At 39.9% G+C, this 15,265-nt stretch overlaps 1 long non-coding RNA gene across 1 annotated transcript in view; it reads left to right on the forward strand.

The window, feature by feature from the left end:
* LOC123607155 overlaps positions 1–15,265 on the forward strand; it is a 79,422-nt gene that overhangs the window by 22,113 nt on the left and 42,044 nt on the right. The window lies entirely within an intron of this gene.

Consider the following 15,265-nt stretch of genomic DNA (forward strand, 5'->3'; position numbering starts at 1 on the left):
CTTTGTGTGGATATATATGATATATATACTTTTAAGTTTTTTGTTTATTTACTTTAAGTAAACTCTACACCCAATGTGGGGATCAAATTCATGACCTCAAGACCAAGAGTCCAATGCTCTTCCGACTAAGCCAGCCAGGCACCCCTGTGTGGATATATATTTTAACTTCCTTTGGATAGATACCTGAAGTAAAATTACTGCATAATATGGTGACTGTATGTTTAAATTTGTGAGAAACTAATAAATGTTTTCTGACGTAGTGGTAATGTTTTACACTCCTAACAGCAATGTATGAGAGTTCCGGGGGTTCACATCCTCAATGACACTTAATATGGTCTGTCTCTCATTTTGGTCATTCTAGTGGGTGCGAAGTAGTACCTCATTTTGTTTGTTTTTTTGTTTTGTTTTTTGAGAGAGAGAGAAAATGCCTATGCTTGGGGGGAGGGGCAGAGGGAAAGGGAGAGAGAGAGAGAGAGAGAGAGAGAGAGAGAGAATCTCAATCATGCTCCAGGCTAAGCTCCATGCTAAGCCCTAATGCAGGGCTCAATTCCATGACCCTGGGATCATGACCTGAGCTGAAATCAAGGGTCAGGTGCTCAAATGACTGGGCCACCCAGGCACCCCCTCATTTTGGTTTTAATTGGTATTCTTTTAATGGCTAATGATGTTGAGTTCTTCCCGTGTATTTATTGGTCATTCATATATCTTGTTTTGTGGAATGTGATTTCAAATATTTTGCCTATATTTAATTGGTTTCTGTCTTCATAATTTTTTTTTTAATTTTAATGTTTATTTTTGAGAGAGAGAGAGAGAGAACATGAATGGGAGAGGGGCAGAGAAGAGAGGGAGACAGAGGATCTGAGGCAGGCTCCGTGCTGACAGCAAAGAGCCTGATGCGGGGCTTAAACTCACAAACTGTGAGATCATTACCTGAGCTAAAATCAGACACTTAACCGACTGAGTCACCCAGATGCCCCTCTGTCCTCATAGTTGAATTGTATTAATTCTTTATGTATTCTGCATACAAATTCTTTGTCAGATGTATGTATTGCAAATATTTTCTCCCATTCTATGGGATAAAATAGAGTGCTCTGACTTATATGACAAATTTTAAGGTGATATTTATCACATGGAATCCATGACCTGAATGAAAGGTTAGGGAAACTATAGATTTTTAATGAGAAAGTCAAGTTTAATTAATTATCCTCTGATGAGTAGATTTGCATTGGGGTTTGGCAAGTGAAGTTTAACAGCTAATTACAAGGACTGTCTGTAAATAATAAGTAACCTGTATCCCCAGTTTCATGTTGGCGATGTCACAGTTGCTGTTTGTTGAAGGACAGCAAGGCAGATGGAATGCATACTAACTGAAACTTTATAGGGGCCTCCCAAAAACAGTGCTCTGAGAGTTGAAGAACGGATCTCAGTTGTCAACCACAGATTGAGATGGAATCAGTAGTTTCAGAGTATATGCTATGTGCCCGGTTGCCTTTGAATCATGGAGGCAGCAGAGACTTCCAGATGGCGTCTAGTTGTTTCCCTTCTACCAGGCCATAATGCATCCAGTTATTTCAGACAATATCATCTTGCTCTGTCCTTCCAGTTCTATCTCCCATTTAGCTAATTTCCTTCAATACTTGGGTAACAGGCAAAGTTCGTATAATTTACTATATCAAGAGCATTTGGCAGAATTCAACACCCATTCATGACTTAGCCATCTTGGAATAGAAGGGAACTCCCTTGACCTAACAAAGGGCATCTATAAAAACCCTATAGCTAGCATCATACTGAATGGTGCCTGAGTGAATGTTTTTTCCTTAATACTGAGAAAATCACTTTGCCTGCAGAATGCAGAATGGATTGTAGAGAGGTAGGCAAAAGTCAGGATATAATGCCATCTAGGAGATTATTGCAGTAGTTCGGGCAAAGTTGAAAGCTTAGACTTGAGTGGCAGCCAGACAAGTGAGAGATGGCCGACAGGCAGAACAGATGGCGCTTATTCACAGATTGGATATGGGGATTGAGGGAGTGTTGTGAGGGTGACTCCTGGGTGTTAGCTCACTCAGCTGGATGCATGGTGCTGCCACTCAGTGAGCAGGAAAATCAGGAAGATGAGAAATGGACGTTTTCCTCTGCAGAGACTCTACTCTCTATATACCATGGCCCCCCAAAGTCAATAAGAAGAGTCTGCTATCTGTGGAAGAGATATGTGTTCAGAGGGGGAGTAAGGTATTTTCAAGTGTCTGAAAATATATTCAAATACACAGGCCTCCGTGACTATACATGCATACTGAAGGAGAAACACAGGGCTTATGAAATAAATTGTTGGGAAGATGTGCCAATTCTGAAATAGTGGAGAAGTGAGAAGGATAGATTTCAAGATGCTTGATAATAAAGCTCTTTTTTTTTAATTTTTATTTTAACGTTTTATTCATTTTTGAGACAGAGAGAGACAGAGCATGAACAGGGGAGGGTCAGAGAGAGAGGGAGACACAGAATCTGAAACAGGCTCCAGTCTCTGAGCTGTCAGCACAGAGCCCGACGTGGGGCTCGAACTCACAGACCGTGAGATCATGACCTGAGGTGAAGTCGGCCGCTCGACCGACTGAGCCACCCAGGCACCCCTAAAGCTCTTTAACATATTACCTAATTTAGGTATCACTATAGGCATATGAGATAGAATTTTTCTGATACTGCTTTCAGATGAGAAACCAGAGGCTCACATTTATTGATTTGTTCAACACAAATCAATAGTGAAAGGGGGTTTTAAATTTAAATCTTCTGATGGTAGTGTCCCTGACCTTTTCAGTGCTGCAGTGAAAGTTAACTTCAGCCAGGAAGAGGGTCATCAGAAAGAATTCAGGTCTCTATAGGCTGTGTCTTCTCTTAGAGGCTGTTTCTTTTTCTCCTACCCAGCTCAATCCTACTTACCCTTCAAGGCTCAGTTCAGATTGTTCAGCTTTCATAAATCTTTTATATCCATTCTTGCCTACTGATTTCTTCCATTCAAAACATTTAAATCATTTTTTATTTAATGCAGTATTTCAAAAATAACATTTCAACATGTAGTCAATATAGAATGGAGATATTTTACATTCTCTTTTTTTCCGTACTAAGTCTTTGAAATCTAGTATACACTTTACACTTACAGCACATCTCAGTTTGGACACATCTATTTTTTTACCTACTGGTTTGTCTGCCATCTCCTCCTTCATTGACTTCTCTTCTGCTGTTACTGAGAAGATGGTGCACTTTCTAGTTGTCACTTCCACGGCTTTCACCCCAGCCATCACCTGACACCCCAACCCATCTGTGCCACATATTTCTAGAGCCTTCTGCCTGGCAGGGCATCACAGCTGTCCACCCTCAGAGTCAGTTTTCAAGCTGCTGTTGCTAGCCACCCAAGCAGAGGCTGCTATCACACACTCTGTGAGGAGTGAAGCCTCTTCCTGCCCTGTTTTGTTGGCATTGTGACCATGACCCCCAGGGACTCAGACCTGGGCAGTGTAGTCAAAGCCTGCAGAGTTCAAAGATGGACTCCCTCCTCTGGAGGTGGGGGTAGCGAGTGTGAGATGGTCCCCAAGCTGCCACCACCTGTGTCTGCCATCACCGGTATCTCTTTGGCTTCCTCAGGGCCTTTGGTACTGATGTGGGTCTCCCGGGCATGGTTGGGAGTAGTGAGGCCACAGGTTTGATCAGCCCCAGACCAGTTGACAGGTGGGAGGAGCGTGTGTTTTCCTCTTCCATAATTGCACCTCCCCATGGAACTTGCCCTTTGTATCATTCTGTGTGATATGTGTGTGTTTACCACATACTGTTTTGTCCTTTTACTTAAATCTACATCTGTTCACTTATGTATTCATTATTTTTCAACCAACAGTTACTGAATGCATATGCACAAGGCACTGTTCTGGGTAGTGGTTCTGTATTTAAGGCTACAAACCTCAGCTAAATTTTAAGGCTTATTTCTGTTGTTGGGGCAGAACATAAGCATAGGATAGGCTGAAGGAGGTGGGGAGGGGGCTTCTTTCTCAGGCTTGTTCTTTTGGTCCTAGATACTGGAGAGTCGTGAGGTACTTCAGGGTACTCTGGGTGCAGAGGAAAGATGGCGTCCACTATATGAAGGCCAACCTGGATCTCCTGTGAAGCCCAAGTGATGAACAGAAGAAGAATTTTGGTTTTTTAATTTAATTAATTAATTAATTGAGAGAGAAAGAGAGGGAGAGGGAGAGAGAGTGCAAGCAGGGGGAAGGAGCAGAAGGAGGGAGAGAGAGAGAGAGAGAGAGAGAGAGAATCTTAAACAGGCTCCATGCTCAACACAGAGCTTGACATGGGGCTCAATCCCACAACCCTGGGATCATGACCTGAAGCTGAAATCAAGAGTGTGATGTTCAACAAACTCAGCCACCCCAGGTGCCCCAGAAGAATTTTATTTTTCTAAGCCATTTCTCTGCCTGTTTCTTAAACCGATGTCCTTTGTGTTTGAACTTAGTGTGAATGACCATCTTAGTGATTCTAACAATGACAATAGAAAATTTAAAAAACATAAGATCTCGTTGATTGTAAAAGCTATAGAAACACACCTGCATTTAGTCAGTACAGAATCCTCTCAGTCGTAGGTGCATTTTTCTGGTTACCCCTCCCCTCCATCACACAGAAGCCAGCCTAATGACCTGCGAGGGGTGAGGTTTCACCAGAATAGGGAAGCATCCCCTTTGCTATTTTCACAGGAATGGGGATAGGATGGATTTGTAACCTCTGAGCTCTTCAGCTGTTTCTGATATCTTAGCTTGGATATCCCTAAAGTAAACCCAAGACAAAGAATCACAAACAGGTAGTTTATTTGAGAAAGGATACTAGACGCCAAGTGTGAGGGATAAGGGAGTAAAACAGGAACAGTGGAAAAACCAATACAAGAATGCACTCTCAATACACAGGTGACTGATGAGCATATGAAAACGTGCCCAATATCATTAGTCATTGGGGGGATTAAAATTAAAATCAAATGAGATACCTGCTGGAGGTCTGCTAGAATGGCTTAATTACAATGGCTGGTCGCAACAAATGTTGGCAAGCCTGTGGAGTAGTTGGAGCTCTCATAAATAAATTATTGGTAGGAGTATAAAATGGTGTATCTGCTTTGGAGAGGTCTGGCAGTTTGTTATAAAATGAAACACACACAGGGCGCCTGGGTGGCTCAGTCAGTTAAGCGTCTGACTTCAGTTCTGGTCATGATTTCATAGTTCACGATTTCGAGCCCCGCCTTGGGCTCTGCACTGACAGGCAGAGCCTGCTTCAGATTTTGTCTCCCCCTCCCTCTGGTCCTCCTCCTCCTGCATGTGCTTTCTCTCTTTCTCTCTCTCTCTCTCTCTCTCTCTCTCTCTCTCTCTCTCTCAACAATAAGTAAACATTAAATTAAAAAATAGAATAAAATGAAACACACATCTCTATGGCCCAGCAGTTCCTTTCCTAGATACTTAGTGCAAATATCTACATACAAACAACCTTGTATAAGAGTGTTCACAGCAGCATTATTTATAATAGTCAGAAACTTGAAACAGCATACTTACAGAATGGATAAGCAAACTGTGGTATGTTCATGCTGTGGAGTACTGCTCAGCAGTAAAAGGGAAGACTATTGATACAACATATGGATAAATATTAAAATATGCTGAGTGAAAGAAGTACTATATAGAGTCATTTACACAAAAGGGTACTAAGTGTTTCCATTTATATGAAGTTCTAGAATAGGCAAAACTAATCTACAGTGAAGAAAAAATAGTGGTATGTGTGTGTTTTTAAATGCAGATTGACAGAAAATGGGTATAAGGGAGTGCTATGTATCTTCAGAGGGTTTGGGTTACACAGGTAAATTTATTTTTCAAAATTACTTAGTGATACTCTTAAGATTTTTACCTTTCACAGAATGTGAATTTTGCCTTAAAAGGAAAAAAATCATAAACATATTGAATTACAGTCAGTGATATTCATGCTGAAGTATTTAGAGGTGAATTATACTGTTATCTGTAAATTACTCTGAAGTGCATTAAAAATAAGATTACTTAGTAGATGGATAGAAGGATAGATAAATGAATAGACATGTAAGAAAGAAGGAGTAAAATGTTAATTGTACGATCTAGATAATGGATACATGGGTTTGACTGTAAAATTCTTTCGATTTCTCCTTGTGTTTGAAAAATTTTCATAATAAAGAGTAGGGTAAAAAGAAAAATACAGTATCAGGGTAGACACAGCTGAGCAAGTGGTGTTGAAGTCTGTTGGAATGTTCTGAGGAGTCTTATGAAGTCTACCTCAGAACCTAGCTTGTTGGTGGTGAAAGGTAAAGCATTTATTCGTTTGTTTCTTTCTTACCGTGTGAGTAATGGAAGGCCTCCGGCAGGTGCCCCACACTTTATGGAATTCCCATTGTAGGAAGCTAGAGGTACATAGCATGGGCGAAGGCTGGATGCTTCAGATTACATTTGGGTGCATCTGGTCAAAACCTGTACAGAACTGGTCCCTTGCAGCAATGGCTGGAGTTAAGAGTCAGACAAGAGGTTATAAAGTGCTGCAGAAGAAGTATTGTGTTAGTTACCTATTGCTGCATGATGGATTACCCCAAAACTTAGTATCTCACAACAAACAATTATTTTTTTAACTTAAATTTTAGTTAACATACAGTGCAATGTGGATTTCAGGAGTAGAATTCAGTGATTCATCACTTACATACAACACCCAGTGCTCATCACAAGCGCCTTCCTTAGTACTCATCGCCCATCTAGCACATCTCTCACTCACCTCCCTCTGTCAACCCATAGTTTGTCCTCTATCACTAAGAGTCTCTTGTGGTTTCCCTCTCTTCTCCTAACCCCCCACTTCCCATATGTTCATCTGTTTACAACAAACAGTTATTATCCACAGTTTCTATGGGTAAGGAATTCAGGATCAGCTTAGCTGGGTGGTTCTGGCTCAGGGTCTCCCATGGTATTATATCCAGTATTTAAAGCCAGGGCTGCATTTATCTGAAAACTTGAATTAGAGCTGAAAGAACCATGCCTCACAACATGGCCTTTGGCAAGAGTCTTAATACCCCCAATATGTGAACCTCATAGTTGAGGGCTATTTGCATGTCCCTATGACATGTCAACTGGCTTCCCCCAGAGTGAGTGATGAAATTGTGGGCAGAGGGATAGAGGGGGAAGGGGTGTGTGCAGGCAGGGGATAGGAGGGGAAAGATGTGTGTCACATTACTTTTATTTAGTCTCAGAAGTCTAGAAACACACTATCACTTCCACCATGTTCTCTTCCTTAGAAGTGAGTCACTAAATACAGTCCACACTCAAGGAGAAAAAAAGTAGGTTTCACCTTTTGAAGGAAGGACCCTCAAAGCATTTGAGAACATATTTTTAAACCACAACAGGTTTTTTAAAATGTTTATTTATTTATTTTGAGAGAGGGAGAGAGAGAGAAAGATAGACTGAGACTGCGAGCGAGGGAGGGCAGAGAGAAAGGGAGAGAGAGAACCTCAAGCAGTCTCTGTGCTGTTAGCACAGGGCTTGACGCAGGGCTCAAAATCACGAGTCAGGCACTAAACTGTCTGAATCACCCAGGTGCCCCCACAACCTGTTTGTATTAGAGTTCAACCTTTTACTTTTTAGAAACTTTATGCTCTCCATTTAGTCCAGTCTGTCCAGAGTCTTCTTCAAGGTAGTGGCCAGATCCATATGCTACAAAGATTTAATACAGGAAGGCTAGTAGAAGAAGTTACAATCACTTCTGCTGCAACAGGCCCCAAGTCTGTAATTTGTCATTTCCCTTTCCCACTATCGGCTCAGATTTCCCTTGCCCTCAGCCAGTCCTTTGGCTGATCTAGGTTGCTTTCCTGATGGATGACTCAGACTTCCATCTCCGAGGGGTCAGAATTTTTAGTTGTCTGTGTAAGGCCAGATTGCAATTTCCCATTTCATCATCACCAGTCATAGAATCATCAATCACTGTCCCAGTGAATCTTGTGCATTCCAGGCACTCTCCTCCCTGCACACACTCTGTAACAGCAGTTTAGCTCTTCATGGTAATCAGAGTCAGTGACTCTTGCCAATATGGTAACATCTTTCTTGGCTTGCTGGTCTACTGCCTTGAAAGGTCTGAAGTTAACAGGTGGTAGTAAAGTCTTCATGTTCAGTGGAAGCCCAACCACTTCCCCTAAGGAAATATTTTCCTACCTGAAAGTAGGACTGTTAATTCAACAGACTTCAACTGTGGGGGTAGGAAACACAACGTTTTAATTGGATCATGAAGAGTGATGGTGAGAGGGGGGCCAATCTACTTCCACCTCACATTTCCTGCACCAGTGTTGCTAGAAACTGGGGACGTGGTACCATATACCAGTTGTTGCTTTAGCATATGTATACAGTATTCTGAAGGGCGGTATTATAATAGCAGAATGTTGTCCCTGAGCTGACACTTTAGCTGAGTTATTAAAATGACTTTCCAAGAAGCTCTGCTTCTAGCCATGATGGAGCAATTGCCTTTTGAACATAAGCAACTAGAAAACTGAACAAAATGTAGGAAATAATTGTTTTCAAATATTGGACAAGAGCCAAAGATTGCAGTCCCTGAGAAAACGAAAACAAATGGGCCAAGACCTACAACTGCATAGACTTTCTGCTTGTAGATAGCCCCAAGACTGTGATTCTGAAAGGGGAAACCATACAGAGTGTGGCAATCCCATGAAGTGAAGTAGATACAGATTGTAGTTCAAGAAGACCGAGATAATTCATAGTAACTATAAGAAGACCAAGGCAGAATACCTGAGAAAAATGACTATACAAAAAGAGCTCAAGCAGCCTTTGTAGGAATACTCTTTAATCTTTGTCTGAACATCAGTCTACACAGGAATATGGTGCAATTCCAGAAGTCTGGGCAAGAACAACTTCCAATAAAAGACCAGTTGTGAGTCAGCTATAAGACAAATCATAATCTAAGTTTACACAGGACTGGGAGCCATTTGAATTCCCTCAAGCCAGAGTAAAAAGACCTTGGCAAATACACATGAAAGTTAGTAGAAATCCTAGAAAGGCAACATTTTGAAGTGGGGCTGAGTTATATCTCAATTAAATGCTATTCTAAACCGCCTTAGAAGAGCCTAAAGACATACCTCAAAAGGATCAACTATCTTCGAGAAAAATTCCAAAAGGAAAAGTCCAATACTCATTAAAGACATGCAGTGAAGTCTAGCATCCAACAACTTACAATTTACAATATCCAGAATTCAGCACAAAAGTAACAGACATATGCAGAATCAGGAAAATGTGAATGATAACCAAGAGAAAAATTAGTCACAAGACCCAGACTCAGAAATGACCATCTATGGGATTAGCAGACAAGAATATTAATACATCCATTAGAAATATGCTGCATATACTCAAAGATGAAGAAAGAGCCTGAAAATGATGAGATGAGAAATGGAAGATTTAAGAAGGACTCAACTCAAGCTTCTAGAGTTAAAAATAAAGTATCCAAAATTAACACACTGGTTGGATATAATAACAAATTAGATACTAGAGAAGAAAAGGGCAGTGAACATAATGACATAGAAAAAAACTATCATTAACTAACTTGAATATAAATTTTAAAAAAGGGGGCATCTGGCTGGCTCAGTCAGTTAAGCATCCAACTTCAGCTCAGGTCTTGATCTCATAGTCTGTGAGTTCTAGCCCCACATTTGTGCTGACAGCTCAGAGCCTGGAGCCTGCTCCAGATTCTGCTCTCCTCCGCTCTCTCTCTCTCTCTCTCTCTCTCTCTCTCTCTGCCCCTCCCCCACTCACGCTCTGTTTCTCTCTCTCTTTCAAAAATAAATAAACATTTAAATTTTTTTAAATAAAAAAAAACTGTCAAAAAATCCACATTGAAGCACAGTGAGAAAAGATTGGAAAAGCAAAGCATCGCTAGCTATGGAATAATATCTAGTGGTGTACTATGTGTGCATTTGAAGTATCAGAAAGAAAGGAGAGAGGAAAGGGATCAAAAAATATTTGAAGAGGTAAAAGTAAAAAATGTCCAATTTTTCATGCCTGTTAGGATGAATTATCCTTTTTTTTTTTCCAAAAGGAAACTAAGTGTTGGTGAGGATGTGGAAAAATTGGGACACTTGTGTTTTGCTGGAGGGAATGTAAAATGCTGCTGCAGCTGTGGAAAAACAGTTTGGTGATTCCTCAAAAAGTTAAACAGAATTGTCACATAATATAGCAATTCCACTTCTCAGTATATCCCCCAAGGAATTGAAAGCTGGGATTTAAGCAGATACTGTATACTGCTGTTCCTAGAAGCATTATTCAAAAAGCCAAAAGATAGAAACAACCCAAATGTCAATCAGTAAATGAATGGATAACTGACATGTAGTATATGCAAATGATGGGATATTATTCATCTTTTCAAAGCGATGAAATTTTGAAATATGCTAAAATATGGATTAGCCTTGAAAACATTATGCTAAGTGAAATAAACCAGATTTAAGAAGAAAATATTGTATGGTTCCACAAATCATATTAATGACATACTCAAAATAGGTATATTCATAGGGACAGAAAAGGTTATCAGGGCCTGGGGGGAGGGAGAATGCAGAGTTATTGCTTGATGTGTTTAGAGGTTCACTTTGGGATGATGAAAATTTTTTGGAGTGTTGATGGTTGCACAATGTTGTGAATGTACTTAATGCCCCTGAACAATCCACTTAAAAACAGTTAAAATGGTAAATTTATGTATGTACATTTTACCAAATAAAGTTGTTTTAAGTTACTCACCAGTGTTCAAGGACAAAGTCTGCTTTATTTGCAGTACAGATCATTTGATGATGGTGACAGAAATCAAAGAGCTAAATGGAATTCAGGAATCTAGAATTTCAAGGAATCTAGAACTCTAGGCACACTTTGCAGGTATCCAAGATGGCCACTGCAAGAGAAGAATATTTTCCCCGTCAGAGCTTGAGTGAGTGATCACATTGCCCACCTGGGAAATGGATTTCTTCCCCTCCAGTGGATTTATTTGTTCAGGTTCTTTTTAACCAGAGGGGTCAAGGCCAGAGATGAGGAAGAGTCTAGCTGCCTACCAGAGGGAGCGGTGTCCTTCTGTTTTTCAGTAATTTACTGTAAATTGATGCTGATACTTGTCAGAGTTTTATTTAGCTCTGTTCTTCTTCTCCTTCTGTTGGAATATCATTAGTTTTTCTTGGACTGTGGGATATGGTCCGTGACCTTCACACAGGCGCCAGCAGTACTGTCTGTAGTATTTCACAGTAAATGAATTCGTATAACGTCACTGACCTTACTTCTACACTGTTTGACTCTTGTATTTGAATTGGTCTAGGCTGCTGACTGTTTTCCATTGTAGTTCAGGGAAACCAGAAACAAAAATTGCTTGAAATTGAATTTTTTTAGTATGTTTTTCTAATGAAACTCTGCGATGGCCTTGATTGTGTCTTTCCAAATCTCCTCCTATCTCACTTCTGTTTTCATACTGACACAGTTGTTTTTCATAGTCTGGAGCGCAGAAAAAACAGGGACTGTACTCTATGCTGCTCAGAACCCATATGGATTTCTGGGTTTTATTTTGGGCACTGTATTTGGAAGGCTGTATTACCAAACTAGAGGGTGTCAGGGCAGAGCTAACAGGTTGGTCTGGGAGCAGTGTATTATGAACAATTAATCACGGAGAAAAGAAGACACAGGGCAGACACAACAGCTATCTGCAAAAGCTGTACGGAAATTTAACTATGACCAGTGGGGGGACGTTAGAGGAAGGGACAGTTCAGCTATTATAAGATTAGATTAGAAATGTCCAGCATTTAAACTAGATTGTCTCATAAACAAGTGAATTCTCCTCCATAGGAGTCAGATAAAATCTCTCAGGAATATGCTTATAGAAGGGTTTCCCAAGAACAATAGCACGCCTGTGTAGAGTACTTATTTTATGACAAGTACTATTCTCAGCACATTTCCAATGTTACTAATTTAATCCTCACAATGGCCTTAGGAGAGAGACACTTCAGACCCATAGTATCTTATCTGAAAGCCATAAGACCAGATGTGTTCCCCTTTCTCTCCATCCTTGGCAACATTTGTTGTTTCTTGTGTTTTTGGTTTTAGCCATTCTCACAGGTGTGAGGTGATCTCTCATTGTAGTTTTGATTTGCATTTCCCTGATGATGAGTGATGTTGAGCATCTTTTTATGTGTCTGTTGGAGGCATATGAATTTTTACATTAAATGGAATAAATACCTTTACATGAATTAGGTTAGATTTCACTGCCAGATCAGTTCCGATCAGCCCTATCCACCAAATAAGGTTTGAAGTAGTTTTAGATTTATGGATTCTGAATTGTACACAAGGGAATCTGCACTCATTTTGCTAACGCTGGTTTGTAGATGAAGAAACTGAGGCATAGAGAGTAGATAACTTGCTTAGAGTCGTACAGCTTCCACAAACAGAAACCAAGTTCATTCATGCTGTTAACCACTATGTGTGTTGCCTCTCATCATGGTCTGGCTCCCTTCATTGAGGAGTTGGGGTAAATCCCCACAACTGTCTCTTTCAATCCATGTCTTTGATTTCCTGACGTCTGACTTCAACCTGCCACGGGCTCTCTCAAAGAGATACCAAGATCTGTTCCCAGAAGCAGGTTAAAAGGAGAGACATCTGGAAAAAAGAGACCTCTTCCTGTTCCAAGTATGTGGTGTCTCACAGGAGGCATTTTAGGGTATTTGCTTTCCAACCACTCAGCAGAACCAGCTGAAGATAGATTTTGTGTCATCGTGATTTGTCTTCAGTGACCTTTCCTTTTGTATCTTTTGCCTCCACCTGTTACCCAGAACACCACCACATGAATCTTGATGGCTCAGGTTTGCCTCCTGTCCACCCACGTTCCAGAACTGATTTTCCCAGTAGAGTAGTTGATTCCTCTTAACCTTTCTTTCACCATCTAGAGATGTTTTGTGGAGTAGTGGAAAGAAAAACGGACTTGAACATGGAAATGCCTGAATTTAAATCCAGATGTGGAAATCTGGGCAAAACCACTTAACCTCATTCATTAATTTGTAAAATGGGATACATAATACTTAACCAGGGATTAATTTAGGTTTTATGGAGCCTGAAGTTGATACTATTGGGGAAAGCCCTTTTTAAAGAAAAGAATACAAAACTGTGAATACACATTAGGTGTATACAAGATGTGTATTTATTTAGAAATAATGCCCAAGGGTACATAAGGGGAAGTATGATGCATTGGAGGTTGGAAAGAAACAGTCGTCTTAACAAAAGGCCATTTACAAAAACTTAAGACGTATAAGCATATTGCTAGTGATCCTTCCCGGGGTTAGGAAACAGTTCATTCACTGATAGGTCCTGAAGCTTAAGATTCATTAGTATCATGGTAAATTTGCTTTTGTATCAATCTTACAGACTTGTGAGAATCAAATCACAAAACTATATGGAAATATTGTTTTGTAATCACTAAACATTGTGCATTGTTTGTGGGTTTTTTTAAAGTTTATTTATTTTTGAGAGACAGAGAAAGTGCAAGCTGGGGAGGGACAGAGAAGGAAAGAGAGAGAATTCCAAGCACGCCCCACACTGTCGGCGTGGAGCCTGATACAGGGCTCGAACCCACAAATCGTGAGTTCATGACATGAGCCAAAGTCAGTCACTTAAATGACTGAGTCACCCAGGTGCCCCAACACTGTGCATTGTTAATCATTATTTTGATGCTCAGAGCCAAGCATAAATGATTATTCAATAAATGACAAAATGGAGGAAATTTGGTCTCACCAAGTATTATACGGGATTATTTTATTACCTTTCCCTAAGCTTTTAAAATATTTATCAGAATAATATATGCACACATTTTTACAAAAGAGTGAAGTGTTGATAAAAGATTTGCAATGAAAAATAGCTATCCCATGTCCCACCCTTTATATTTTCTAATTCCAGTCTCCAGAGTCAATACATTTCTTCCATACTGCTAAATAATATGTATTATATTGCTTACTTCGGATTTATCCATCTTGTATATTATCTAGTAACTATCTAATATAGTAGATAGGATTTCACTTCTTCCCATCCTTCCAATAGTACAATTTTCATAACTACCTTAATGTGAAATATTGTTTACAGCTGAACCAGAGTGAACTATGATTATATTTCTTTTCATATACATCTTTTGTATTTTCCTGGAGTTAATAATAGCACCATTTTTTGTTTCTTTGTTTAGTTCTTCATTGTTTATGTACTTGAGTTTTCCCATTCTGTACAATTGCATTTTATATATTTTTCACACAGTTAGATTTTCCCACACTGCAGAGAGCCCTGGGGCATCCCTCTGCTTCAGCATGCCTCTTTCTCTTCATACAACAGGACAGAACTTCAATGTGCTGTCACGCTGGAAATTTCCTTCATCTCTCTCCTCTGTTAGATTTCCTATTTCCTGTGTTCGTCATCTTGTTCTTTCTTAGATTTAGTCCCTTTTTTTTGTGAATCTTATTCTCTAGTAGAAAGATATATGGGAGGTAATTAATTGAGACTCTGCATCTCTCAAAATGTCTATATCCTAGCCTTATAACTGACTAATTTAGTTGGATATAGGCTTCTAGATTTAAATCGTTTCATTCAGAATTTGGAAGACATTCCACTGACTTCTAACTTATGGAATCATTCTGAGAAGTTCTGCCATTCTAATTCTCAATCCTTTGGACCAGATGACTTTTTCTCTTTGGAGGTGATTCTATAATTCCACAGTACCATATGTGGTAGATTTAATTATTGCTCAAAAATATTCACTGTTCTCTTTCCCTGTCCCACTTATGTGGTTGGGGTATACTTCCCGGTGCTCTGATGCTAGGTTTGGCCATGTGACTTACTTTGGCTAATGGGATATTAGCAGCTAGCTATGTTACAAGCAGAGGCTTGAAAAGCATTTATGTGGTTGTGCTTGCTCTCTCATACTATGCCATCAGAAGCGGCAGAACATGCTGATAACTAGCCTACTGGTTCACGCAGGATGAGTAATAAATAGAACAAAGCCAGTCAATTGGTCCTAGCCACGTTCAACCTAAACCAGCAGAGCAGGCCAGAGTCCAGCTGAGCTCTACCAACTCTCAGGTGACTCACAGATCAATGATAATAAATTACAATTATTTTTAAGGCACTGAGTTTTTGGATGTTTGTAATGTAGTATTTTGTGGCAATAGCTATTGGTATCAAGAAATTAGCTCAAA

The sequence above is a fragment of the Leopardus geoffroyi genome, chromosome A1 (genome assembly GCF_018350155.1).
Source record: "Leopardus geoffroyi isolate Oge1 chromosome A1, O.geoffroyi_Oge1_pat1.0, whole genome shotgun sequence".
NCBI lineage: Eukaryota > Metazoa > Chordata > Mammalia > Carnivora > Felidae > Leopardus > Leopardus geoffroyi.